Below are 27442 nucleotides of genomic sequence, written 5' to 3' on the forward strand. Positions count from 1 at the left end.
ATCACACTTTTTATTTTTTAGAGTCAATCGTCACCTTTAATATTGTACAGTTACCTTGTATCAGTCGTTCCGCAGTTGGCTTTCATTTTGTGATGACTTTATTAGACGGTACACGACAGCACCACCAGTAAAACAATCTAAGAGGTTTGCTGAGATTGTCTCCAAAGTCGTTTACACGCTGATCGGAAAAAATGTTTCAAAACCAAGAAGGACTTCCGTGACATAAACGAAAGTTGGTAAGCTTGTTTCTACAACTGAAATTATAATTTCGCGACAGTCACATAAGCAGCGCCGCTATGAGGATGCAGATGACGTTTGCTTCAAAACACGCTGCAACGGTCGCGAGCGTTAGTTACCGTTGAGATTGGACGTGGTGAGTTGAAGTTAGTTAAGAATGCCTCTAAAGCGACAAGGACGCCAACACCTCATTCAATTTGACCGAGATCGCGTAATAGGGCTACGAGAAGCTGGAAGTTCCTTCTGCGATATTGTAGAAAGAGTTACAGCAATTTAGCCACTGTAAATGACTGCAGGCAGCGATAGTCAAGAGAACGTACGGTCGCAAGAAGACCGCCCTCCGGACGGCCACGTGGCACTACTTAGAGGGAAGACAGTCGTGCTGCATCTGCAGCATCAGTTTGAGCAACTGTTGGCACCGCAGCGACAAGAAGCAGTGCTACAAATCGGCTACTTCAAGGACAACTCCGCACCAGACACACTGCAGAATGCGTTCCACTGACCGCGAAACACCGGTATTTTCGACTTCAGTGATGTCAAGCGAAAGGTCATTGGAGGGCAGGGTACTGCCTCGGCGACAGTAATGGTCATGTGTTGGTTAGAAGGAAGTCAGTTGAGGGCCTCCATCCGACGTGTCTGCCGCTAGACACATTGGACCTACAGCTGCAGTTATACATTACTGCCCTTTAAAATTGCTACACCAACAAGAAATGCAGATGATAAACGGGTATTCATTGGACAAATATACTATACTAGAACTGACATGTGGTTACATTTTCACGCAATTTGGGTGCATAGATCCTGAGAAATCAGTACCCAGAACAACCACATCTGGCCGTAATAACGGCCTTAATACGCCTGGGCATTGAGTCAAACACAGCTTGGATGGCGTGTGCAGGTACAGCTGCCCATGCAGCTTCAACACGGTACCACAGTTCATCACGAGTAGTGACTGGCGTATTGTGACGAGCCAGTTGCTCGGCCACCATTGACCAGACGTTTCGAGTTGGTGAGAGATCTGAAGAATGTGCTGGCCAGGGCAGCAGTCGAACATTTTCTGTATCCAGAAATGCCTGTACAGGACCTGCTACATGCTGTCGTGCATTATCCTGCTGAAATGTAGGGTTTCGCAGGTATCGAGTGAAGGGTGGAGCCACGGGTCGAAACACATCTGAAATGTAACGTCCACTGTTCAAAGTGCCGTCAATGCGGACAAGAGGTGACCGAGACGTGTAACCAATGGCACCCCATACAATCACGCCGGGTGATACGCCAGTATGGCGATGACGAATACACGTTTCAAATGTGCGTTCACTACGATGTCGCCAAACACGGACGCGACCATCATGATGCTGTAAACAGAACCAGGATTCACCCGAAAAAATGACATTTTGGCATTCGTGCACCCAGGTTCGTCGTTGAGTACACCATCGCAGGCGCTCCTGTCTGTGATGCAGCACCAAGGGTAACCGCAGCCATGGTCTCCGAGCTGATAGTCTATGCTGCTGTAAACGTCGTCGAACTGTTCGTGCAGATGGTTGTTGTCTTGCAAACGTCCCCATCTGTTGGCTCAGGGATCGTGACGTGGCTGCACGAACCGTTACAGCCATGCGGATAAGATGCCTGTCATCTGGACTCCTAGTGATACGAGGCCGTTGGGATCCAGCACGGCGTTCCGTATTACCCTCCTGAACCCACCAATTCCATATTCTGCTAACAGTCATTGGATCTCGATTAACGCATGCAGCAATGTCGCGATACGACAAACCGAATCGCGATAGGCTACAATCCGACCTATATCAAAGTCGGAAACGTGATGGGAGGCATTTCTCCTCCTTACACGAGGCATCACAACAACGTTTCACCTGGCAACGCCGGTCAACTGCTGTTTGTGTATGAGAAATCGGTTGGAAACTTTCCTCATGTCAGCACGTTGTAGGTGTCGCCACCAGCGCCAAACTTGTGTGAATGTTCTGAAAAGCTAATCATTTGCATATCAAAGCATGTTCTTCCTGTCGGTTAAATTTCGCGTCTGTAGCACGTCATCTTCGTGGTGTAGCAATTTTAATGCCCTATAGTGTATTTAATTCCAGCATTATCGATGGAGGGCGTGATGAAATTGTAAGTAAATTTCAGCCAGGTGTCCGGATACTTTTGATTATATAGTGTATATTGTTGTCTCATATACGCGCAATACGTCCACTGATTAGCATGGATTGGAAGAGACAGTTAGTTGGAGAATGAAAAATTTGATATCGGCTTAAGGAAATGATATATAGATAAATATTTCGTCCCTTTCGTATATATTTATTTTTGGCGTGGGCATACTTATATTGCATCTTTGTCCCGAAACAATATTTCGTTTCTTATTAGGTGATATATACTTTATGACTGAACCAAAATAAGATCTGTCACACCATGCATCATCACAGAATGCTTAGGTTGGAGGCTTGTATGCCGTATGAAGCAGGACAGCTGTCAAGGAGACATCTGTTAGTTTCGATGAGTGTATTGAAGCCGTCTATGAAAGGTAAGACTTGTCTGATGACATGACAGAAGAAGAAACAATAATCGTTGTAGAAGAGACAGCGGATGAATTATTACAATCAAAATTTAAAAGAGCTTTGGAAGACTTAAGATTAAATGACGAACATTTTCAAAATCATTGGAGGGAGTGGAAAGAAAACATCTGTTCGCCTTGATATGTAGAGTATATGAATCTGATTATGTGGGATCTGACTTCCGAAAAACATTATCCACACAATACCGAAGATTGTAAGAGCTAACAAGAGCGATAATTGTCACACAACCAAATTAACGGCTCATGCATCCAAGTTATTGACAAGAAGAATATACAGAAGAATGGTGAACAAAACTGAGGATGTGTTAGATGATGATCATTTTGGCTTTAGGAAACCGAAAGGCACCAGAGAGGTAGTTTTGACTTTACGATTGGTAATGAAAGAAAGACTAAAGAAAAATCAAGACACGTTCATATAATTCACAGAGCCGGAAAAATGTACGACAACGTGAAATGGGGCAAGGTGTTCGAAATTCTGAAAAAACTAAGGGTAAGCTATACCAAAAGACGGGTAACATACTCGTACCCCATATGTAGAAGAGCCAAGAGGGAACAATAAGAGTGGAAGACCAAGAACAAAGTGCTCTGATTAAAAAGGGTGTAAGAGATGAATGTAGTCTTTCACCCTACTGTTCTTTCGCCCCTACAGCCTGCTGAGATTCCTTTAGAGTAACACTGAATGCTTTCGTTGTATGCTGTCATGTATAACTGATAACAGCATACCCTCGAACACCCCTCTAGAATTTATTGTAATTTTTTTTTCCTTTTGTTGATGCTCTGCTCTTTCCCAGCTCCCGACCAAAGTCTTCCTTTCACCTTAATGACGACCGTTTTTACACATCACCATAGTATTATCATTAAGAGGCGTAAGACCATTTCAATAAATCATTAAAAAAATTTAAAACAGCTGATAGGTCCCCAAATAATAGTTACTTGATGTTATCGAAACCGTTTTATTTTTATTATGTGTTTCGGGCGCTGGCCATCTCCAGATGATCTGCATTGAAGACAAATTGAATATAAACTGTCAGAACCGTCATCATTGCGAATAAACATAACATGAATACACGCGACACTTATAGAGAGGCTCTTGTAACCTCACTTCCGCATTGCTTGCGGGCGTCTGAATGGTTCCAGTAACATGCGTAATTATTGTTCCGCGCCCTACCAGCTGTTTTAAATTCTTTCAATAATAATACCAGCATTGGGGAATAAACATTAAAGCATAGCCGGCCGCGGTAGCCGCGCGGTTCTGGCGCTGCAGCCCGGAACCGCGGGACTGCTACGGTCGCAGGTTCGAATCCTGCCTCGGGCATGGGTGTGTGTGATGTCCTTAGGTTAGTTAGGTCTAAGTAGTTCTAAGTTCTAGGGGACTTATGACCTAAGATGTTGAGTCCCATAGTGCTCAGAGCCATTTGAACCATTAAAGCATATGTTGGACATGATAAGTCAAAGTGGTCTCACAATCCTTGTACTGCAAACTAGCAGAGTAGCTATGAGGTCCATGAGTTATGACAATGTGGTTGCCGAAATCGTCTCCAGCCCCCCCCCCCCCCACCCCCACCACGCCCTCACCACCCATGTGCCACTCTTGGAGCGTAAACTCGAAAGCAATGTGAAACAAGATTCATCTGATTAAATGACGTTCTACCATCCCTCCATAGTCTACGTTTTAAAGGTTCGGCATCACATTTTCCTGTTACCGGCATTTGCATCACTGGTGAGTGGTTCTGGAAATACAGCTCGCGCCGGCCGCGGTGGCCATGCGGTTCTAGGCGTTGTAGTCCGGAACCGCGCGACTTCTACGGTCGCAGGTGTTCGATCCTGCCTCGGGCATGGATGGGTGTGATGTCCTTAGGTTAGTTAGGTTTAAGTAGTTCTAAGTTCTAGGGGACTGATGACCTCAGATGTTAAGTCCCATAGTGCTCAGAGCCATTTGAACCATTTTTACTGCTCGCGCTACAATTCTTTGGTGCCGGAGCTCACTTCGTGTTGGTTTGGTACTGTCAGGGTTTGAGAGTGCGGCATTCAGTTCTACATTGACTTTTGCATCGGCCGTGCTCTTATTTTTTCCTTAGAATCCTTTTCAATGACCGTCTGTCACTATTGCTCGACACACACTTTTGTCCGTGTTGTGACTTCGTGGATGATGTTTTTCTCCTTTACCTGTAATTGCTATAAATCTTCAGTACGATGCCTCTTGGAACAGCAAATACTTCGTCTAACTCGGCCAATGAAGCCCCCACCACACGAGCACCAACGATTTGCCAGTCCACTGAGGTCCGATACAATACACTCTCAACTACACAGATCACTTTTCTGACCACGACTGAAACTTTCAGCGTATTGAGAACATTGTACAGGTGCCGTTCGTTGTGAAATATAACAGTGCAAGGTGCAGGCTTGGGTAGCATCCGCATTTCTGTTCAAGCATACATTTCTCACGTTGTATCCACATTTTTGGTCACCTCTGTATCTTGTGACGGATGCCTGGAGTTTGCGCACTACAAGTTGTAGTTATATTCGTATTGCAATATTTGACTCGTAGCAGTTTATACGTTTATATTGGTCGCAAGTCTAAGTTCATGCTGTTTGTACCAACGACGCCTCTGATTTTAATTCGCCTTTTCTTCGTGACGTTTCTAAATAGCCCCTCTACGTCAGTCCTTCTGATTATTCGTTTTCCACTACATTGTTTCCATTCACATTATAATGTATACGTGACTACGAAGCTCGGCGCTCACTTTCACGTAAATGATCTTCTCTAACTCCCTCGAGTTAAATATAATTTTCTTCCACTATTATGTTGAGCAGACAATGTTCCCCGTACAATTTCCTAGCCTTGATGACTCTAGTTTCAATACCTGCACATATACATGATATAAATGAGATTAGTGCCGCAGATTTCCAAATAAGTTGCAATATTTGGCCTCTTCGAGGTCTGTAACTTCTGTTTCGACAGTAAAGTAGATTAACACATCATAAAGATTACAGACATTGTTTTTAATGACGACAGTGTATGTGTTTAACCTGTAAATGTATTTATTACAATACAATGTCCTTCAGTGATGCAGGAAAGTGCAGGCATTTGGAATGTGACTGCGTAACATATAAAGGTTTGGACCGACCCTTGGGACGTGCTCGGATAGGCAAAGTGGTTAAAGTGACCGTTTATGACAAACGAGATATCCGGGTTGGTGTCATGGTCCAACAGAAATTTTCATTTGTCAAATGTAGCTACGCTAAAATATATTCACGCAATGAAAATTCATTTCACTGATCACAGACGTCTTGACGACATTGAATGTTTCCATTGATCTTTTGATGTAATGAAAAAGTAGAAACATCGTGCATCCATCACGCATATATAAGAAAACAACTTCCTCGATATCTTGATTATATAACTGTTCTATTTAGGCCCCAGTATGTTACTTCCCTTATTTCCATCCTGATCACTAGTCCACTATTATCAGTTTAATTTTAATACTTCTGCTCTTTCAAGATATTAGATAATATGTTACATCACAGAAATACTGGGAGGATAAGGTTTGTGAAGTACTCGGCACTGTGATTCAGAGGAATTTTAAAGAACTTACGGACAAAAGGAAATTAACGTTCTATTAATGGCAAAGTTTGGTTCGAAGAACACTAAGGAGAGTTAAAGCATGTACGAGTCAGCTAAGAAATTTTTACGATAAGTCGTAAAGAGCTGAGCACCTGCGAACTGCTGTGGCAGAAGAATGTCGAGAAGCACGAAGAGCAGCCGTTATCGTTACTAGGAAGCATGTCAACACCTGGAAACAGTGTAGAAATTTTTTCCTAGGACACATCACAGGTTTTAACGATGTGTACTACAGGAATACAGTTTAGCTTACTGTAGGTATTACTTATAAAATTGGTCTTTTCTGGATTTCGGCTTGGTTAAACGTTACAGCAGGGTTTGAAGCAAATTTCACCTGATTCCGCAGTGAATTCTGCAGTTGTGCTTTCGTTCTTATGTCTTAAAGTGAAACATTTAGAAACAATGATAATATTGTTGCTAAATTTCCTTAACGACGTGTTTCGGGTACGCAGTCTTAGTGTGGTCTTTCTCCATAATACTGTGATTTATGTCTCTGTCTCCGCTCTTTCCTAGCGTTTGTGTAATCCTAGGGGGGTATACTGTTTTCATGATTTGAAAAAAATTACTTTTTTTCTTGGCTTTGCACCCAATTGTTCCTCCTGTCGCCACAATAGTCTGTTTATCTGATGGAAAAAAGTCGTTTGTGCCACTGTGCGTGTATCGTGTTTTCTAAGCCAGAGATTAGAGACTGGTCTAGCAGTTTCGAATGAAACGGACGCACTTAATTCAAGACCTATATCACTAATGGCAGTCTCTTTTTGCAACACGTTAAATACTCGCGTGTTAGAATCTCTGTACGAATTAATATGGATCGTGCAAATAAAAGTTGTCTGAAGCTGCGGTCACTCTGTTCGTCCATGAGACACCCGAAGGGAACGGGTACTGGCGGGCATCTTGAAGCTGTGTTCTTTGACTCCCGTAAAGCGTTCAGTACAGTTCAGCACTGAGGTGTATGCACGAAGACGACAATACGGAATATCATACCAGCTTTGTAGTTGGACTGAAGATTTCCTAACAAATAGAACGCAGGATACCATTTTCAACAAACAGAAATCCTCAGACTTAGAAATAACCTCATGGTTTACTCAGGGGAGTTTTATAGGACGAATACTATTCACAGTATCAAAAAATGTACTAGCAGATAACGTTTAAATCTACATGAGGCACGATATGGTGCTGGTAGGGGGTATTTTGTATCACTGTAATTCCCTACTCTGTTCCACTCGCAAAAGGCGCGATGGAAAAACGACTATCTGTACCCTGGCGTATGAGCCCCGATCTCTTTAAGCTTGTCTTCGTGGTCCTTGTGTAACATATACGCTGGTGGTAGTAAGAATGTTCTCCAGTCTGCCACAGATGCCGCTTCTCTAAATTTTCTCATTAGCCTTTCACGAAAGGAACGTCTTATTCCCTCCAGGATTCCCTTTTGAGCTCACTGAGCATTTCCTTAAGGGGAGGTTCACTATCTTTGGTCCGAAAAGCGCATGTCCTTTGAGAATTTTTTCCTCGGGATGCGTTATAGATATCAATGTTAAATTTGGTCAAACATTTTATGGATATTTCCTCTAAACACTGGAATTTTGTCGACCGGAAATGTTGAAGAGCAAAGGCGAAAAAGTGCCGTCGGAACGAAACAAAATTTCGATGTAGACCTCCACGCGCGGCATGTCACAGGTCAGCTGACTCGTCTGAAATCAAAATTGAGTAGACGATAGCGAAGTATGTACGATTCTTTAGGAGTTGTACCTCGCTCAAGTTATTTCGACAATAGGAAACAAAATGGCGGCCATTTGAAAAAATAGGGTTTTTTCATCGATTTTTGACTTCGTCGGCCAAGTAAAAAGATTTGTAGTTGACGGATCGGAATAAAAGTGGTACAACTCCTAGACGATTTACTTACCTTCGTCGGAAACAAAGAATCATGCCAATCGGTTCAGTAGATTTGAAGTTACCATACCGCGCGATAAAATAAAAGTCATTTCGATAAAAACGCGTTCGAAGTTTTGATTACATATAAATGCAATATTATGCAACTTACATTCAATCTGCTATTCCGGGGCCATAAATTAGTCCTTCCTCTTTCTCATAGAGAGCGTTCTGCTTGATCTGGGCCATCCTGCACTGCTACAGAGCCACTTGTACGGCCGGTGACAAGCGGTTTTCGGCCGCTTGAATCCGGTGGTCTCCCGAATGCTTGGCGAACTGCGTCGAATGCAGTCCCAGGGTAACGCCCATCGTTGTCATGGTCTTCAGAATTGCTGAGTACCCTTCATTGAAGCTGCTCACTTCCAGGAAAGTCACAACCCCCACAGTCTTCGCACCAAAATGCAAATGCTTGGGGGCTAACTTCCGAACACACGCGTTCAAACTTTCATTTGAATTTTGTGTGTTTCCTCCCAAGCACCGGTACAATAACTCGTCCTCCGAAAGAAAAAAACTGCTGCGTGAAGAAGACCGATTTCAGCCAGGTGTTGTTTTTCTTTTTTTTTTTTTTTTTGTTCAACGGCGAATAGCAAACATTTCCTTTCCGTATTTGGAAAAACCGTTTCAGGGGTGGATTCTAAACACTTTTATGGATCCAAACATGCAATTTAAAAAAAAAAACATTTTTTTAACCAAAAAATAGTAAACCTCCCCTTAACATTCCTGTGTTCGTCGAACTTACCAGTAATGCATCTCAATAACGCTGTTCGTGGGTGATGCTGTTGTATATAGACAAGTCTCAAAGTCATAAAAACGTAGTGAAATGTAGGAAGACCCACGGAGGAGCGATGCTTAGCACATGGGTTGGAAGTTGACCCTCAACGTAAACCAACGTAATGTATTCTCCTTAAACAGGCGGATAGGCTCATAGGATTATACGATCGGTGAACAAGCATATGAAGCAGTCACGCGCATTATATACCTGCAGACAGGTGTAGAGATCCGTTGAGTGAACCCTCAGGAACTGTAGTCAATCCATGAACGCGGTAGGTTACAAAACATTTGCTTGACTGATACTTGAAAACTGCTTGTCAGTGTGGCTCACTACAAGAAAAGATTGATATAAAAAATAGAGAATATGCAAAGCGTGGGAGCATCTCTGATAAGCCCACCACACACCAGTGACAGGCGTTGCAAGAGAGGCGTTGTGCATCACGTTATACCTCGCAGTTTTCTGTTAAAATTCCATTAGCGCTCCATAAACCAGTGTTAATGGAGCTTTGCGCAACACAACTCTGTGAGGTTTATGGATAAGTAAGTAGCGTCCATAAATTTAGTAAAACAACGGATACGCATAACAGAGACTGTAGTCATCAGCAGTACATTCTCCTGCAGTGTTTGCAACAGTCTACCAACCCTGGGGTAACTTTTAGATTCCACGACTTTAGAAATCACTTGGTGTTGAGGCGAAAAAGTGGTCGAGCCATGTTCGGAGCGCATTTTCATCCAAAAGGAAGATCCTTAAAGGTTGCTCGATAGAGAGCGATAAAGGTGAAAATCTGAGGGTGCAACTCATGTATAGCGTTTTTTGTCAGTCTGGCAGAATGCGGGCAGGCGTGTTCGTGGATTAACATAAGGTCACACTGTCTTCCTGGTTGTCGTTCTTGTGCTATGTCTGCAAGACGTCTCATTTATTCACAATAAATGTCAGCAGTGATTTTTCCACCAACCCGCCAGGGTAGCCGAGAGCGCTGACGCGCTGCTTTCTGGCCTGGGGTCGGCGCGTGTGCCAGACAGTCTGGATGTGGTTTTTAGGCGGTTTTCCACAACCCACTAGGTGAATACCGGGCTGGTCCCCACATTCCGCCTCAGTTCCACGGCTCGCAGAGATCTGAACACATTCGCTCTATTCCATTACTTCCACTAGACGCAGACAGTTGGGGTACATTCATTCATTCCTTCCTTCCCAGGGGGGGGGGGGGGGGGGGGGGGGGGTTACGGGGTGGCGACAGGAAGGGCATCCAGCACCCATTAACAACAACATGCCACATCCGATTAACTGGCAGACCCCATAAGTCGGAATAAATGCTTGGAAAGAGAGAGAGTGATTGTTCCACCACAGGGAAGCAATTCGTAGTGCACCACACTATTACTGTTCCACCAGATGTATAACATTATCTTTTTTGGATGCGTGCAGTTCTTTGTACGTGGAGTTGCTCTGTCGTTTGTGCTCAACCATTCCTTTCTTTTCCTTATTTTGCATAAAGACACCGTTTCTCATCACCAGTAACAGCAAGGGATAGGAAAGATGGCTGTTGTTCACGAGACAATTGATGACGAGAAAGCAGACATACACATATGGCCACCCACTGATTTTTGTAATTTTGGCTTAGAGTATACAGTACCCTTACATATGAGTTTTTTCCGCATTGCATGCAAATATCTCAAGACGGTAGAATGATCTCAGTTATCACATTTACCACTCCAAATGGTTCAAATGGCTCTGAGCACTATGGGACTTAACATCTGAGGTCATTAGTCCCCTAGAACTTACAACTACTTAAACCTAACTAACCTAAGGACATCACACACATCCATGCCCGAGGCAGGATTCGAACCTGCGACCGTAGCGGTCGTGTGGTTCCAGACTGAAGCGCCTAGAACCGCTCGGCCACCACGGCCGGCCATTTACCAGTCCTCGATTATAACAGAATGGATCATTGAGGATTAATACGTTTAAAGGACGCTAATCAAACTCCAAAGATCTTCTTGAAGAACGTGGGGAGTCACTGATGTCAAAACTATCCTCCTTAAAACGAGAAAATCATTTTCTTGGCGTGCTCAGTCTGATGGCATTATCTCCATACACTGCGCAAATGTTTCTGTGTGTTTGCAGGTGAAGCTATTCAGCCGTCAACTAACTGTTGAAATTCACGGTGAAACGTTCAGCTGTCATTTATTTTGCACAGTTCGCTACTAGTTTCGGCCAATGACCATTATTAACATTAGTTGGCATAAATGAGAGGAGAGTTATACCACAATTTGAACAAAGGTAATTTGCTCATTTAAGCGCACCATAGTACCCAAAAAATTTCTCACAATACTTACTGTGTACGATAATTTTCGTCAAGAAGCAACTCCATATCGACCGCTAGTCGATGTGGACATGATTCTTGACGAAAAAAGCTGTGCAAAATAAATGACAGCTGAAGGTTTCACCATGGATTTTAGCAAATTTTTCTGGCTACCTCCACTGCTGTCAGCCAAGTACTGAATTCAAACGGAAGATTATGTCGGAAATGTTCCGATTTATCCGCTTGGCAGTTCATTTTCTAGCGTCAACAGCTCCATTCACTACTATTTCCAAATGACAATATGTAAACTCAAACAGCTGCAGTGAACACAAATAAAAAGTGGCTATAAATAAAACCACAGTGACAGGAATACCAACATGTTATGAACTTATGAACCAATCTAACATAAAATATGAATATGAGATATGCATTTCAAATCAGTATGCGTCGCATGACAAAAAGGTGAAACACCCACAAAGGTTAGAAGAAAAGAAATGAAACCTTCCGAGGTGTGAGGATATGTGATTACAGGATCCATTCAAATTGACAAAGAACTTAGCGCTATGAGCCCAATGCAGTCCGTTTGCACTGGATACACGCACCAACTGGATTGAGAATGGTATCATAAGGCCATCCTATCCTCTTTCGAGGCAAAAGGACTCACAACTTTTGTTACAGGTCCGTGATATCCTCTAAACTGGCACTGGGACAGAGTTATAGTCCGAGATGGTTCCACACATGTTCTATTAGGGACGGATGTGGTGATGTCGCTAACTACGACAGTACCTCAAAATCACGCAGACAGGTCTTAGATACAGGTGCCATTGATTGGACGAGTATTGTCCTGTTGAAAAGTGGCACCATGATGGTGTCGCATGGAAGTCAGCACATGTGGACGCAAGATGCCCGTGACGTGCCGCTGTGTAGTGACAGTTCCCTCAGTCACTAACAGCTGTGGCCTGAAGTCATACCCGAAGATCCCGTACACGCTGACACCAGTAGTAACACCGCTGTGCCTCTCCAAAACATTTCCCCCTGTTCGCCGCCATATTCGCCGACGATGATCATCGGAGATAATGCAGAACCTTGCTTTATCGCTGAACACATTGCGATGCCATTCAGCAGCAGTCGTTTGTGTTTGGGTGTTAACGGTAATTTCCTACTCAGGCTACTGCTAGGTTTCGACCACTAGTGCAGGATGGTGCAGGATGCTGCATAGTCAAGTACTTGTTCTCGGAAGGCAGGCCGAGCAAATGTAGATACACAATGAGGCTCCTTTGAGACTCTGCCACGTGCTGTAAATGCCGTCTCACATGAGTACGCGGCGTCACCATGTCCCTCACAGTAATTACTCAACATCTGACGCTGTTCAGAACCCATATGCATACTACAATGCCGGGTAACAGCACTAAACAGACATCTCTAATGCTCTCCGGTGGCCATTTTATCTATCACAAAGAATCGCACCTCGACTCATTTATACCGCCGCCGATGGTGTCTACGCATAATAAGTAACACTGGCTGCCAAATAACGTCTTTCGGGTGCTTCACGTTTTTTTTTTTTTTTTTTTTTTTTTGGCAGGCGGTGCATTTCACAGTTTTGAAGATTCAAAAATGTTCTTAAAGAGTAGTTAAAAACAAATTTTAGTTTGCACACTACTGGAATGGGGAAGGGGTGAGTGGAAAGAGTACGAAAGAATGAATTTTGAATTTGTTAGCTGCTACGAATGTCATAGCGTGTGAAATAACGTTCTGCAATAATAGAGTGAGTGACGTCCAGTGACTGAAGGAGGAAACGTAAAAGCATCCGGTAATTGTATTGGACATTGTCGACAGTGTGGGATAAACCAGGGGAAGACAATGTTGTTTGCGACGTATTATGATGAATTCCACGTTTGCCATCAGCTGCACAAATTTATTACAATATTAACTTTCTACCGGTTTCGGTCGTAGCGACCATGTTCGCGAGAAGACTATATCAACAAATACAAAAAAATGGTTCAAATGGCTCTGAGCACTATGGGACTTAACATCTATGGTCATCAGTCCTCTAGAACTGAGAACTACTTAAACCTAACTAACCTAAGGACAGCACACAACATCCAGTCATCACGAGGCAGAGAAAATCCCTGACCCCGCCGGGAATCGAACGCGGGAACCCGGGCGCGGGAAGCGAGAACGCTACCACACGACAACGAGCTGCGGACAAACAAATACAAATAAACAATGTACAAATAGGATAAAAAGTTGCTCAGCTGATCAAGGTAAAGTGGAAATACTTAGATGGATATGCAATTCACCCTCGCACTGACAAAACTGCAAACCAATGTAGTCGTAACATGTATCGAGAACCACGTATAACGGGCCATAGTTTTGACACCAGCACACAACTGACGTAACTATAGCTAAACAGAGTGAACATTAAGCTAGCAGCACGAGGACTGACCATTGTTGATTTGTTAAGCTCAAAGAACGTGTAAAGTGCGTAGATTTTCCATATATACGTAAGTACTTTGGTGTATCGACACGGGTCAGTCAATTTTTCTGGCTTATAGAAGTAAATTAAATGTCACGTAGTAACAAGTACTTCACATAACGTTTTCCATAGACATTTGTTGTTAATATTAGTTAATTGAGATGTTTCTATGACATATGACATTCTGGAATGTAGGTGTATGTATCCTTATCTTTTGTATTCACGTAAAATGATTATTATGGGTGATCTTCAGTAGATAATTTTCATTGAACTTTTTTGATTGCTACTATACGTCTTCAAAGTGTCAACGCTCTTCCAGAGATAAACGTAGACAACATTTTATTGATAGCTAATATTTACCTTTGGAACGGTGTAACACGAATCGATAACTAAAAGATGATTACGTTCTAAGGTATCCAGACTTCTCATACGAAGATGAGTCAAATGAAAACCTTACATTTGTAATAACAAATCGAAATTTCACGCCGTTATCCTGTACGTTGGTAAGCGTGCTAGGAACAACGTGCAGAATGGCCTGTAGGTGGCAGCACAGTGCAGATGCGCACATACCGTAGCAGTATCAGTATAAAGATGGCCACCCCACTTGCACCAGGGAAGAACAGGGCTCTGTTATTCGGCTTTTCGTAGTGAAGGTGTGAAACCTATTGAAATTCATCGACGAATGAAGGTTCAGTACGGTGATGCATGTTTGTCACAGCAGCAAGTCTACGAATGGAGTAGGAAGTTCACAAATGGTGTGACTTTAGTGGAAGATGCTCCTCGTCCAGCTGAGGCACAACGAGTTGTGACTCCACAGAACACTTCAGCAGTTGAAGCCATAGTGAACGAAAACCGCCGAGTGGACACTGAACGACATTGCAGCATGTTCACGGATTAGTCATGAGTCAGCGCACCACATTGTGCATGATGTGCTCCAGTTTCACAAGGTGTCTGCAAGATGGGTGCCACGGCAGCTGACTCCTGAAATGAGAGAACGGCGTGTTGATGAATGTGAAGAACCTCTTCGGCGCTTTGAACGAGAAGGTGATGGCTTCCTTTGCAACAATCGTTACTGGGGACGAAACCTGGGTTCACTTCCACCAACCGGAAACGAAGAGCTCGAGAAAGGAATGGGCCATTCCTCATCACCAAAACCAAAAAAGTTTCGAACAGAACCATCAGCAGGGAAGGTTATGCTGACTCTCTTTTGGGACGAAAAAGGCTTTATTTTGGAGCATTACATGTCTAGAGGAACCACTGTCACCAGCGTATCATGACAATGCAAGGCCCGACACTGCCCGTACAACAGTTTCAACAATCACAGACCTGCATTTTCAGTGTCTTCCTCATCCACCATACTCACCAGACCTTGCCCCAAGGGATTTTCATATGTTTCGACCACTCAAAGACGCAATGGGAGGAAAGAAGTTCCGATCTCATGAAGAGGTACGCCAAGCTTTGCATTAGTGGTTGTGTGGACTACCAAAAGAAATTTTTTTCTAAAGGAATTTATGCACTTTGCAAGCGCTGGAGGACTTGCATTGAGCGTGGGGGAGATTATGTTAAAAAGTGATACAGCTTTGTACCACTTCTGCACAATAAATAATATTTAAAAAATATTTAAGGTTTTCGTTTGACGCATCCTCGGATATGAGTATGTTCTTTGATTTTCTCGTATCAACAGAGGCCAGTCCTGATGTTATTACCTTAATTATCTTTTGTTTAGGTAAGGTGAAGTTAAGTTTGTTCTGGTCTCCAAATCATGGCCCTTTATTCACGGTTCTTTAAAAATGATATGACTGATGTCTACCAGTGTATCCAATAGATAGGTGAACTGCATGTCCATCTAAGTACAGCTTTTCTGGTAGTATTTGTGCTTGTTTACCTTGATCAACTGAACAGCTTGTTTAGTTTTCCTGTGTGTACATTTTCGTTTGTTTTTGTTACTATAATAGCTGATACCAAAACTGGAAGAAAATAAACGAAAATGACGGCAAACATTCAACACTTAAAGCTCGTGACAGCAGTATCGATTCATTCCATCAAACTGTTAAATGGGAATTTATGTTTATGTGGGTATACCACTATGGCACTAATATTGTTATAAGGCTTTGACGAGTATAGGACTTTATTCTTGCTTGCGTTTACTATGTCAGATATACATTTGTATACTTCCACAAACGGGACGGCGTAAATTTACGGACTCGCAATATGTATTTGCAAATGGTAAACGTTCGAATTCAGCTTAACGTGGTGAAAATACGGAGCTTTTATTACTGCCAAGGTGAAAATTGGAATTGTCCTTCAATAAATGAATTGTTCTTCAGTCACATTGTGCTTGAAATGTTTTCCTCAGTCATCCACAACACCAATTGATTTCAACGCTGGGAGTCGCGTTTCTGATCTCCATCGGAGAGGCGTCAAATTAAGGGGTGAAATATGGGCAGAAGAGGTTGCGATGACCTTCCCATAGTGTGACATGTCCGTGATGTCATTGGAAAGAGGTGGGTTGGAATTTGGAGCCAATGTGACACCATCTACAACATCTCACATGAACTTCTGAGCTGTGAACTTTCTTCCGCAGGTGTCGACACCTTGCTGGTTGAAACATCGCCAAACCCGAGCATTGAGTCGCAGGGCGCAACGTTTTTACACCGTTACGGAGGTAGATCGTAGCCACCTTGGAGGCAAATTTCAAAATTATGCTTTGCAATGGAAGTCAGTTACGGAGTTTGGAAGAAGTTTTGCTGTAATTGTGTTTCTTAGTGTAGCTGATTACTTCCGAAAAGACTGGTCTGGTGCTGGCTCGAATGTTGTTCCACCACGCAGTGCGGATGCACCGCCTACAGCATGGACCCCTGACACCCATTCACTTTTTGTGATTTCTCTAATAAGAAAATATACCATGGCTCGAGAGCCGTTGGAGGAAACTCACCCGGTCTTTTAGAGTGATGTAGTATTACGCATTCTAATATGAAGTCCTCTATGGCTATGAGATTCATGCCACTCGTCAAAATTTTCGCACGTGTGACCAAACGGGTCAGCCAGCAGCGTCGATGTGTGCTCCGGCACGCGAAGCAGCCGTCGAAGGCAAACGCATCAGGAGGCGTTGAACCCGACAAATTACACGGTTCGCCAGTTGACAGAGGGCATTGTGTGGCGTCGCGCTGATTTGTGGGCTACAATTACCGCAGCACCGCTCCAGATTATGCAGGCCGGCGAACAATGCTGATGAACAGTTCGCAGCCGAGGACCGGCGCGTTACGATTGCGACATGCGGGCGCAGCCAGACAGGCATGGCGATCGCCCCTAGTGAGCGTGCAGCGGCGTCTTCTGCAGGGCGGGCCTCCGCCTACGTCACCGAAGAATGCTTGCAGGTACCGAGGACCGCCAAGGAATGGTCAAGGCTTGTGGGGAATTTTAAAATCCCACAGCTGCAGTGTAACAGCTTTCCACCCCACAAATGATGCATGACGGTTTTGGTCTTAGGGCTCTATTATCATTATTCAAATATTTTTAAAGAGTGTTGTTAAAATGTTCTTCTTCTGTAGACAATATTAACACTCGCTAATGTGATACTTCTCAGCCCCAAATTAGCTGATCTGAATCCAAGTACTCGAAGACATTTTCATCGCAAGAACTTTGTCGACAATTGGAAACGATAGGTTTCTACTGTTATGATCACGAGGATGTATAACAGGGGGAGGAGGGGGCGTATGTACTAAAGCCCAAACTTACTCGCATGGAGTTACGCTGTGTTACGCTTTCGGTGGCGTCATGCAATGCACACTTCCAAGGCTAGGAAATTGTTCATAGTATTTAAGAGGAGTACTTCACTCTAAAGTATCAAATCTCACCGTCTTCCTCTGGTTCTACTTACGTTTTACTTTAGCAGGCATTTCAAGTTAACAGCAATTGCCTCTCTCAGGTAGCACAATCTTCTATCATGCCAACTTCCTTACGATAGACTTCTCATTTCCGTGGCCTTGGCTATAGTTCCCCTCCAAGTTGCCCTCCGCCTTCCTCTGTTCCTTCTCCCTGGCGGAGATCAGTTGAGCAAAGACTGCGACCATCACCGTTCCTCCATCCGTCGGACGATTCCATACCATCTCAGCGATCGAGCATCAGTCGAACGTGTGACTGATTCCTCCGCATCCATGTCCATTCTTCCATATTCATTCGTCGGATGATTGAAGCAGTTCGCTGACATTTAAGCCGTAAGCCGTCCATTTCGATAGACTCATTGTTTTCCTTTGTCTGTTGATTAGTGTCCAACACTTTCAGCCATATGTCAGAACCCTTTCGACCAGAGTACATAGCGCAACTTTCTTTGATCGTCCTCATATGTAGTGACTCCAGAAGACCATTTAATGTCTAGGAGCTGCCCTCTCATGACTTATTCTATGGGCTACGTCCACTTCACACTTGTCAGTTTTATCGATTAGTGAACTCAGAAAATAGAACATTTACAGATCTGTTACCCAGGCAAACTCAAAATTCAAATCCTCACCTTGCCCACTATCGACAATAAGATATTCTATTTTACCTATATTGACTATTAGTCTCCATTGTTCGTAAGCATCCATTAACTTTCTCATGTGATACATGGCATCATCCTTATCCAGAGTCATAAGTACGTGATGGGCGGCAAACAGTAATCAATGTAAACGTTGATGCTGTACGGTCATACCGAAAAACTTCTGTATATTCCAGTAACCAAGAACTACTTCTAAATATAAGTATAATAATGTTGATGACACAGAACATCCTTGTCTTAATCCTTTACTTGTTTTAAAAGTTTCCGATACCTTACCACGAATCTCCACAACGGCCTCGCATTGGTGGTACATCCATTTCACCAATTCTATTACTGCACCGTCGACTCTAACATTTTCCAATACTGTCCATAGTTACTTCCTTGACGCCGGCAGGAGTGGCCGTGCGGTTCTAGGCGCTGCAGTCTGGAACCGAGCGACCGCTACGGTCGCAGGTTCGAATCCTGCTTCCGGCATGGATGTGTGTGATGTCCTTAGGTTAGTGAGGTTTACTTAGTTCTAAGTTCTAGGCGACTGATGACCTCAGAAATTAAGTCGCATAGTGCTCAGAGCCATTTTTTTAAACTCCCTTTGGCATATTAATCGTAGCTCTTCCTAAACCAACAAGCTCCAAATGGAGATCCTGGCCTTTTGTGATCATTTTCTGACGCATCTGGCATACACAAAATATGTTATCAACACAGTTTTTCCCATCAGCAAAACCCGATGTTCCTGAGATGAATGACATGTGCAACCTTTCCACTCTGTTATCTAAAATCTACTGAACAACCTACTCACCGAGGCTTCGATTTCTATTCCCCTGTAATTAGTCGTATCCCTCTTGCTTCTTTTTTATATGTGGCGGTAATATATGATACCTCCCATCCATGCGGTAATTCATATCCTTGAGTCACTCTATCAAAAACAGTTACTACGGCTGTTACTACTTTAGGTTCTCCATACTTTAACAACTGCATCACTATACCTTCAGAACCGTCTCCAATTCCGTTATTTTGATATTTGAAGGGTCTGATAAACTTTAATGTCAACCATCTCTTCCACAGGATAAATCTTCACTTCAGTTTGTTCTTCCCGAAACATTTTATTATTATTTGTAAGAACGTTCTTAAAATGTGTCTTCATTTCAAAACAAGCAATCATTCTACCTCGTCTTCTAATTTTAGCAGGAGTGCACACACGCCATATAATTCGTCAAGCTTCTGATGCCCTGTTGTATCCATCTAAATGTTCTACATCAGCACGTTACTTCTCCCAGGACCTCTCTTTAGCTCGGATATTCATCCCACTCACTTTTCTCTTATTTATGCTATAGTGATCTCCCCCTGAGAGCCTCATCAGCAGTTCCCACTAGATATGATTTTAAATAATCAGTAAGTCTGCATTCAGACTGATTGGGTTGCAATGACAAAAGCCGGACATCAGGCAAAAAATGACTCTGTTACTTACATGACACATTTCGATGTTAATCCGTCATCAGTTATCTATAGAAAAATTCAGATACAAAAACATTTTCTGAAACATAGCAATGCAAGGCTATAGCATTCCACTTTGATTGAAAACACCTGGCAGAGAGTATAATACACCTACCCATGAGAAACTGCTGCACGTAGGTACAAAGTTTCTAGTTGTATGTGAAGAAAACATTTGCAGACTACTTGCATAATTTTGCAGAGTGCGGACCGAGAACACACTTTTGCCATCATGTGGGGTTATAAAATGTATAGAGGCGCCAAGGTGCATCAAATACTGTACATTTATTGTGCCTTGTGTCTGATGGCTGTGCACCAACTTATTATAAAAGAAATGTTTTCTTTGTGTAGATGGTAATGACTTTACAGTGATGAAAAAGTATTTGTTAAATTCGGCATCATTACGTGGCGCCAGACATCCTCTTCAGCTACAATCACGACTGTACGATATGACAAGCGACAAACAGTTAAAATATGCTATAGCAATAGGAGCATGTGCCACAAATCTACAGACAGGCAGTAAGACAGGGCAATAAAAATACAAAATTTTCGTTAAAACTAGGACAGCCCGTCTGTCAGACTCAAATCTTGCACCAGAAAGCACCCATTATGTGCCACCGCACTTACGTCTAATAGAAGAACACTTCTCTGCTAATAAGTACACCCAGTTTCTATGAAACGTAGGAAATATTTTAGTATAAACAAAATTCAGTTGACGGGATTTACATATAATAACAATATAAAACTAAGAGATGTTTCCTAGTGCCATGAGTCGTGAAAAGTCCTTCAGTCTGTTGCATTCGCAAACACGCTTCACTACAGAGTTGGAATCAAACATAAGTCTTCACTACTTGCACTTGAATATTACTAGGCAGTCTTCACCTTTTTGTTTCGACATTTTCAGAAAACCATCCACCACGGACGTAATTATGAATGTGTGTTCTTGCAACTCACGCGCACATAGTCGTGCTTTCTTCCTGTTAATGTTCAACTGGTTAGCTAAACTTGACGTAAGACCAGCATGTTTTGGAAAACAAAAATTGATACAATCACGGAAATAGGTCTGAAAAACGGTCACACTGAGCGTGCAATACGTAGTATTTGTGAATCCGTTTTTAATAGTGTGAAAAAAACTGTTTCCGATCCTCCCGAGAATCTCCCTAAATATGCATCTATATTCTGTACAGGGCATTTCTGTGATCAGATTGCATTTTAAAAAAGCCAGTATACAAATTGTCTCCAGACGGGCAGGGAACTTAGGACAGTTTGCGCAAATCTGTTGACAATAGGCAGAGCAAATTTACTAATTGGGGCGTACAAGAAATCACCTTTGGGTCCTGTGATAGTGTTTACATTGGGCGGATAATGTGTGACTTTTAAACCAGATTTAGGAATGAGTGTAACAAAAATACTACTGCTATGGACTGCCATTTCAATGGTGAGAATCATTGTTTAGATACGATAGGAAAATTTCTGAAGATATTACACATAGAGACAAGGAGCTTAGATATAGACGTTTTGGAAGAAGTTGAGATGTATAAGCATTTTAATCCTAACCATCATGGAACCTTGAATGAACAGGAAATGGTTTTTCTATATTTTTCAGGATTTTTATGAGAGTGGCTGTGTGACACCAACGTCTGATAAACATTTCTGTTTCCATTAAACCTTTATACAGGGCACCTCACTTGCCCTCCCTCTCTCCCCATTTCTCCAACGCCCCCCCCCCCCCCCCCGATCACCTCTAATGTATATTGTCTGTGTTTCATATTCTATCGTTTGAGATGTACGATTAAAACAATATGTATTTTTTCCTTTTTAATTATAACTTTTGTAAAGCGCCACAAGACGGTGTTTTCCATTTATGTTTGACTGTGCATGAGAATCAAGCAACATGACTTAATTTTGTATGAGTAAGACGTGGTTGGTTGGGTTAAAGATTAAAGATTAAACCCAACCAACCACGAGTAATCGTGTCTTAATTTTATATGAGTAAGTCGTGTAATTTTCCACAGCTGATTTCTGCCTATATTAAAATATCATTTCCTGTGTTTTATGACATTCTGGTTTCCTCCTCTCCGTCCCCGTCGCCCAACCCAAAAATCTCTACTCTCTTTCTCTTATAGGATACGGTGTGGGATTAAACTTGGTATTTTTTACTTTTGTAAACCGTCAAAAGTCGTTACGATTTCACCGTTTGATGGTACATGGCTTCAAATAATATTTGTTAGCTATGTGGACATGACGTGTAATCCACCACGACTGATTTTTGTTTATGCTAAAATACTTCCTACATTTCATAAAGATCTGATTGTGCTCATTAGCAGAAATTTGTTCTTCTCGTTGATGTAAACGCAGTAGCGCATATTGGGCACTTCCTCTGGCCGGATTTGAGTCAGACAAACGGAATATCCTAGCTTTAACGAATATATTGTAGTCTCCTTCCCCTGTCTTACTGCCTGTATTTAAATTCGTGGCACACGTTTGCATTGCTATTACGTATTTTAATTTTATGTCCCTTGCCACGTCCCAGAGTAGCTGCCGTTGTAGCTTTTGACGATGTGAACCGCCACGTGATGATAAGGAATTTAACTAGTATTTCCTTTTATAATAAGCTGGTGCACAGGCATCAGACACACGGTATAATAAATGTACCATAGTTGATACGCCTTGGTGCCGCTACACGTTTTGTAAAGCCACCTGGCAGCAAAAGTGTCTTCTTGGTCCACACTCTGCAGAATTATTTCAGTAGTGTGCGAATGTTTGTTTCACGTACAACTAGAAACTCTATATGTGTAACAATCGCTCTTGGGCAGGTATATTATACTAGTTTCTGCCAGGTCTTTCCAATCAAAGTGGAATGCTATAGCCTACGTTTTACAAAATATTTTTGTCGACATCTGGTGACGGATAAATTCGTAAACGCATCATATGGGAAATTTATAAGTTATATGTTACTGATGTTTGACTTTTGTCATAACCACCCAGTCAGCCTGAATGCAGAACTACTAATTATTTTAATAATAGTCGCCTGCCTGCTGCATGAATTATGTCACTTTTAAATGATTTTAAATTTTCATATAGTGACTTTGCAGTTCCGCCCTTACCCTGTCTGAGTTACTGGTTCGATTCCTCTCGGGTACATATCTAGTACACTCCAATCCTGCAAAATCCCGACGTTTAACCTTGGCATTTAGATACTGAATCTTTCTTTCTGATCCCTCTCTATATCAATGGATTTTAGTGGAATTATGACTTCATGCAATACCACATACTAGTCCCTCGACATACTCTCATATCCAGAACTACCGATCTCCAATTCTTCTTGGCAACTGCTGGATCTATAACTGACGATAAACTTCTAGTTGCTTGAATCCATGTATTTTTTAGAATATCCTGATGTTAAAGAAACCCATTCATAATCTGACATTGGCCCGATCACATACTTCAGTTAATCCAGTTAATCCACTTTAAGTGGTTCTTCTTCCCAACTGCGCCTGTTTAATCGTGATCCACCTCTGCTGTTTGTCCCCCAGAACAAACAGTTCTTGATGTGGAGAAACTGCTTCAACAATATATATATAGACAAAGTATATATAGATAATATAGACAAAATATCCCTTTTTTCAGGATCATAGCATCATCACAAAGAGCATACTTGCAGTTATAACCAATTCACTACCAAACATTTCAGTCTCCAAATCAAGAACATCTCATTCTTTCGTGCCACCTGTCCTTTACCAAAGTACATCCACTCCATGCTGTTGTTTTTGTTGATGTGGTCTTCAGTCCTGAGACTGTTTTGATGCAGCTCTCCATGCTACTCTATCCTGTGCAAGCTTCTTCGTCTGCCAGTACCTACTGCAACCTACATCCTTCTGAATCTGTTTAGTGTATTCATCTCTTGGTCTCCCTCTATGACTTTTATCCTCCACGCTGCCTTCCAATACTAAATTGGTGATCCCTTGATGTCTCAGTACATGTCCTACAAACCGATCCCTTCTTATAGTAAAGTTGTACCACAAGCTCCTCTTCTCCCCAATTCTATTCAATACCTCCTCATTAGTTATGTGGTCTACCCATCTAATCTTCAGCATTCTTCTGTAGCACCACATTTCGAAAGCTTCTATTCTCTTCTTGTCTGAACTATTTATCGTCCATGTTTCACTTCCATACATGGCTACACTCCATACAAATACTTTCATAAATGACTTCCTGACACTTAAATCTATACTCGATGTTAACAAATTTCTCTTCTTCAGAAACGCTTTCCTTGCCATTGCCAGTCTGCATTTTATATCCTCTCTACTTCGACCATCATCAGTTATTTTGCTCCCCAAGTAGCAATACTCCGTTACTACTTTAAGTGTCACATTTCCTAATCTAATTCCCTCAACATCACCCGACTTAATTCGACTACATTCCATTATTCTCGTTTTGCTTTTGTTGATATTCATCTTATATCCTGCTTTCAAGACACTGTCCATTCCGTTTAACTGCTCTTCCAAGTGCCGGCCGAAGTGGCCGTGCGATTCTAGGCGCTGCAGTCTGGAACCGTGAGACCGCTACGGTCGCAGGTTCGAATCCTGCCTCGGGCACGGATGTGTGGTTAGTTAGGTTTTACTAGTGCTGAGTTCTAAGGGACTAATGACCACAGAAGTTGAGTCCCATAGTGCTCAGAGCCATTTGAATCGTTTTGCTGTCTCTGACAGAATTACAATGTCATCGGCGAACCTCAAAGTATTTATTTATTCTCCATGGATTTTAATACCTACTCCGAATTTTTCTTTTGTTTCCTTTACTGCTTGCTCACTATACAGATTGAATAACATCTGGGAGAGACAACAACCCTGTCTCACTCCCTTCCCAACCACTGGTTCCCTTCCATGCCCCTCGAATATTACAACTGCTATCTGGTTTCTGGACAAATTGTAAATAGCCTTTCGCTCCCTGTATTTTACCCCTGCCACCCTCAGAATTTGAAACAGATTATTCCAGTCAACATTGTCACAAGCTTTCTCTAAGTCTGCAAATGCTAGAAACGTAGGTTTCCATTTCCTTAATCTATCTACTAAGATAAGTCGTAGGGTCAGTATTGCCTCTCGTGTTCCAACATTTCTAAGGAATCCAAACTAATCTTCCCCGAGGTCGGCTTCTACAAGTTTTTCCATTCGTCTGTAAAGAATCCGCGTTAGTATTTTGAAGCCGTGACTTATTAAACTGATAGTTTGGTAATTTTCACATCTGTCAACACCTGCTTTCTTTGTGATTGGAATTATTATATTCTTCTAGAAGTCCGTGGGTATTCAGCCTGTCTCATACATCTTGCTCACCAGATGATAAGAGTTTTGTCAGGAGTGGCTCTCCCAAGACTGTCAGTAGTTCTAATGGAATGCTGTCTACCCCAAGGCCTTGTTTTGACTTAGGTCTTTCAGTGCACTGTCAAACTCTTTACGCAGCATCCTTTCTCCCATTTCGTGTTCATCTACATCCTCTTAAATTTCCATAATGTTGTCTTGAAGTACATCCCCCTAGTATAGACACTCTGTATACTGCTTTCCCTTCTTTGCTTGGAAATGGGTTTCCATCTGAGCTCTTGATATTCATACAAGAGGTTCTCTTTTCTCCGAAGGTCTCTTTTAATTTACCTGTAGGCTGTTTCTATCTTAACGCTAGTGAGATAAGCCTCTACATCGTCACATTTGTCCTCTAGCCATCCCTGCTTAGCCATTTTGCACTTCCCGTCGATCTCATTTTTGAGAGGTTGGTTTTCCTTTTTGCCTGCTTCACTTATTGCAATTTTATATTTTTCCTTTCATCAGTGAAATTCAGTATTTCTTCTGTTATCCAGGGATTCCTACTAGTCCTCGTCTTTTGAACTATTTGATCCTCTGCTACCTACTCTACTTCATCCCTCAAAGCTAACCATTCTTCTTATACTCTTTTTCTTTCCCATATTCCTGTCAATTGTTTCCTTATGCTCTTCCTGAAACTCTGTACAATCTCTGGTTTAGTCAGTTTATCCAGGTCCCATCTCCTTAAATTCCCACCTTTTTGCAGTTTCTTCAGTTTTATTCGACAGTTCATAACCAATAGATTGTGGTCAGAGTCCACATCTGCCCCGGAAATTTCTTACAATTTAAAACCTGTTTCCTAAGTCTCAGTCTTACCATTATATAATCTATCTGATGCCTTCTAGTATCTCCAGGTTTCTTCAGAGTATACAACCTTCTTTCATGATTCTTGAACGAAGTGTTTCCTATGATTAAGTTATGCTCTGTGCAAAATTCTACCAGGTGGCTTCCTTTTTCATTTCTTACTCCCAATCCATATTCACCTACTACGTTTCCTTCTCTTCCTTTTCCTACTATTGAATTCCATTCACCCATGACTATTAAATTTTCGCCTCCCTTCACTATTTGAATAATTTCTTTTAACTCATCATACATTTCTTCAATTTCTTCGTCATCTGCAGAGCTAGTTGGCATATAAACTTTTACTACTGTAGTAGGCTTGGACTTCGTGTCTATCATAGCCACAATAAGGCGTTCAATACGCTGTTTGTAATAGCTTACCCGCACTCCTAATTTTTTATTCTTTATTACACCTACTCCTGCATTACCCCTATTTGATTTTGTATTTATTACCCTGTATTCACCTGAGGAAAATTCTTGTTCCTCCTGCCACTGAACTTCACTAATTCCCACTATATCTAACTTTAACCTATCCATTTCCCTTTTTGAATTTTCTAACCTACCTGCCCGCTTAAGGGATCTGACATTCCACGCTCCGATCCGCAGAACGCCAGTCTTCTTTCTCCTGATAACGATGTACTTTTGAGTGGTCCCCGCCCGGAGATCCGACTGGGGGACTATTTTACCTCCGGAAAATTTTACCCAAGAGGATGCCATGTACATTTAACCATAGAGTAAAGCTACATGCCCTCGGGAAAAATGACGGCTGTAGTTTCCCCTTGCTTTCAGCCGTTCGCAGTACCAGCACAGGAAGGCCGTTTTGGTTAGTGTTACAAGGCCAGATTAGTCATCATCCAGACTGTTGCCACTGCAACTACTGAAAAGGCTGCTGCCCCTCTTCAGATACCACACGTTTGGCCTCTCAACAGTTACCCCTCCGTTGTGGTTTCACCTACTGTACGGCTATCTGTATCGCTGAGGCACGCAAGCCTCCCCACCAACGGCAAGGTCCATGGTTCATGAGGAGGATCCACTTCATATATGCTGGTATTTGTGAAGTTTTTCAGTGTCTCCATCTTTCTTCTCTGCCAAAACTAAAATATCTACATGGTCTTTCTCAGCCGCTGAAACCACGTCTTGAAATTTAATGCTCGGGTATGGAAAGTTTCACATTCCTATTAGAATAGTTCCATTACGAATCCATTTCCGTTTTCCATGAGGTCCATCGGTTTCCTCTTTCTTTCTGAGATATGTGGTAATAACACTGTAATCCGCTCATCGAACCGGACTGTAGCAGGAGCCCCAACCTG

Source organism: Schistocerca serialis, chromosome 2 (assembly GCF_023864345.2).
Source record: "Schistocerca serialis cubense isolate TAMUIC-IGC-003099 chromosome 2, iqSchSeri2.2, whole genome shotgun sequence".
Taxonomy (NCBI): Eukaryota; Metazoa; Arthropoda; class Insecta; order Orthoptera; family Acrididae; genus Schistocerca; species Schistocerca serialis.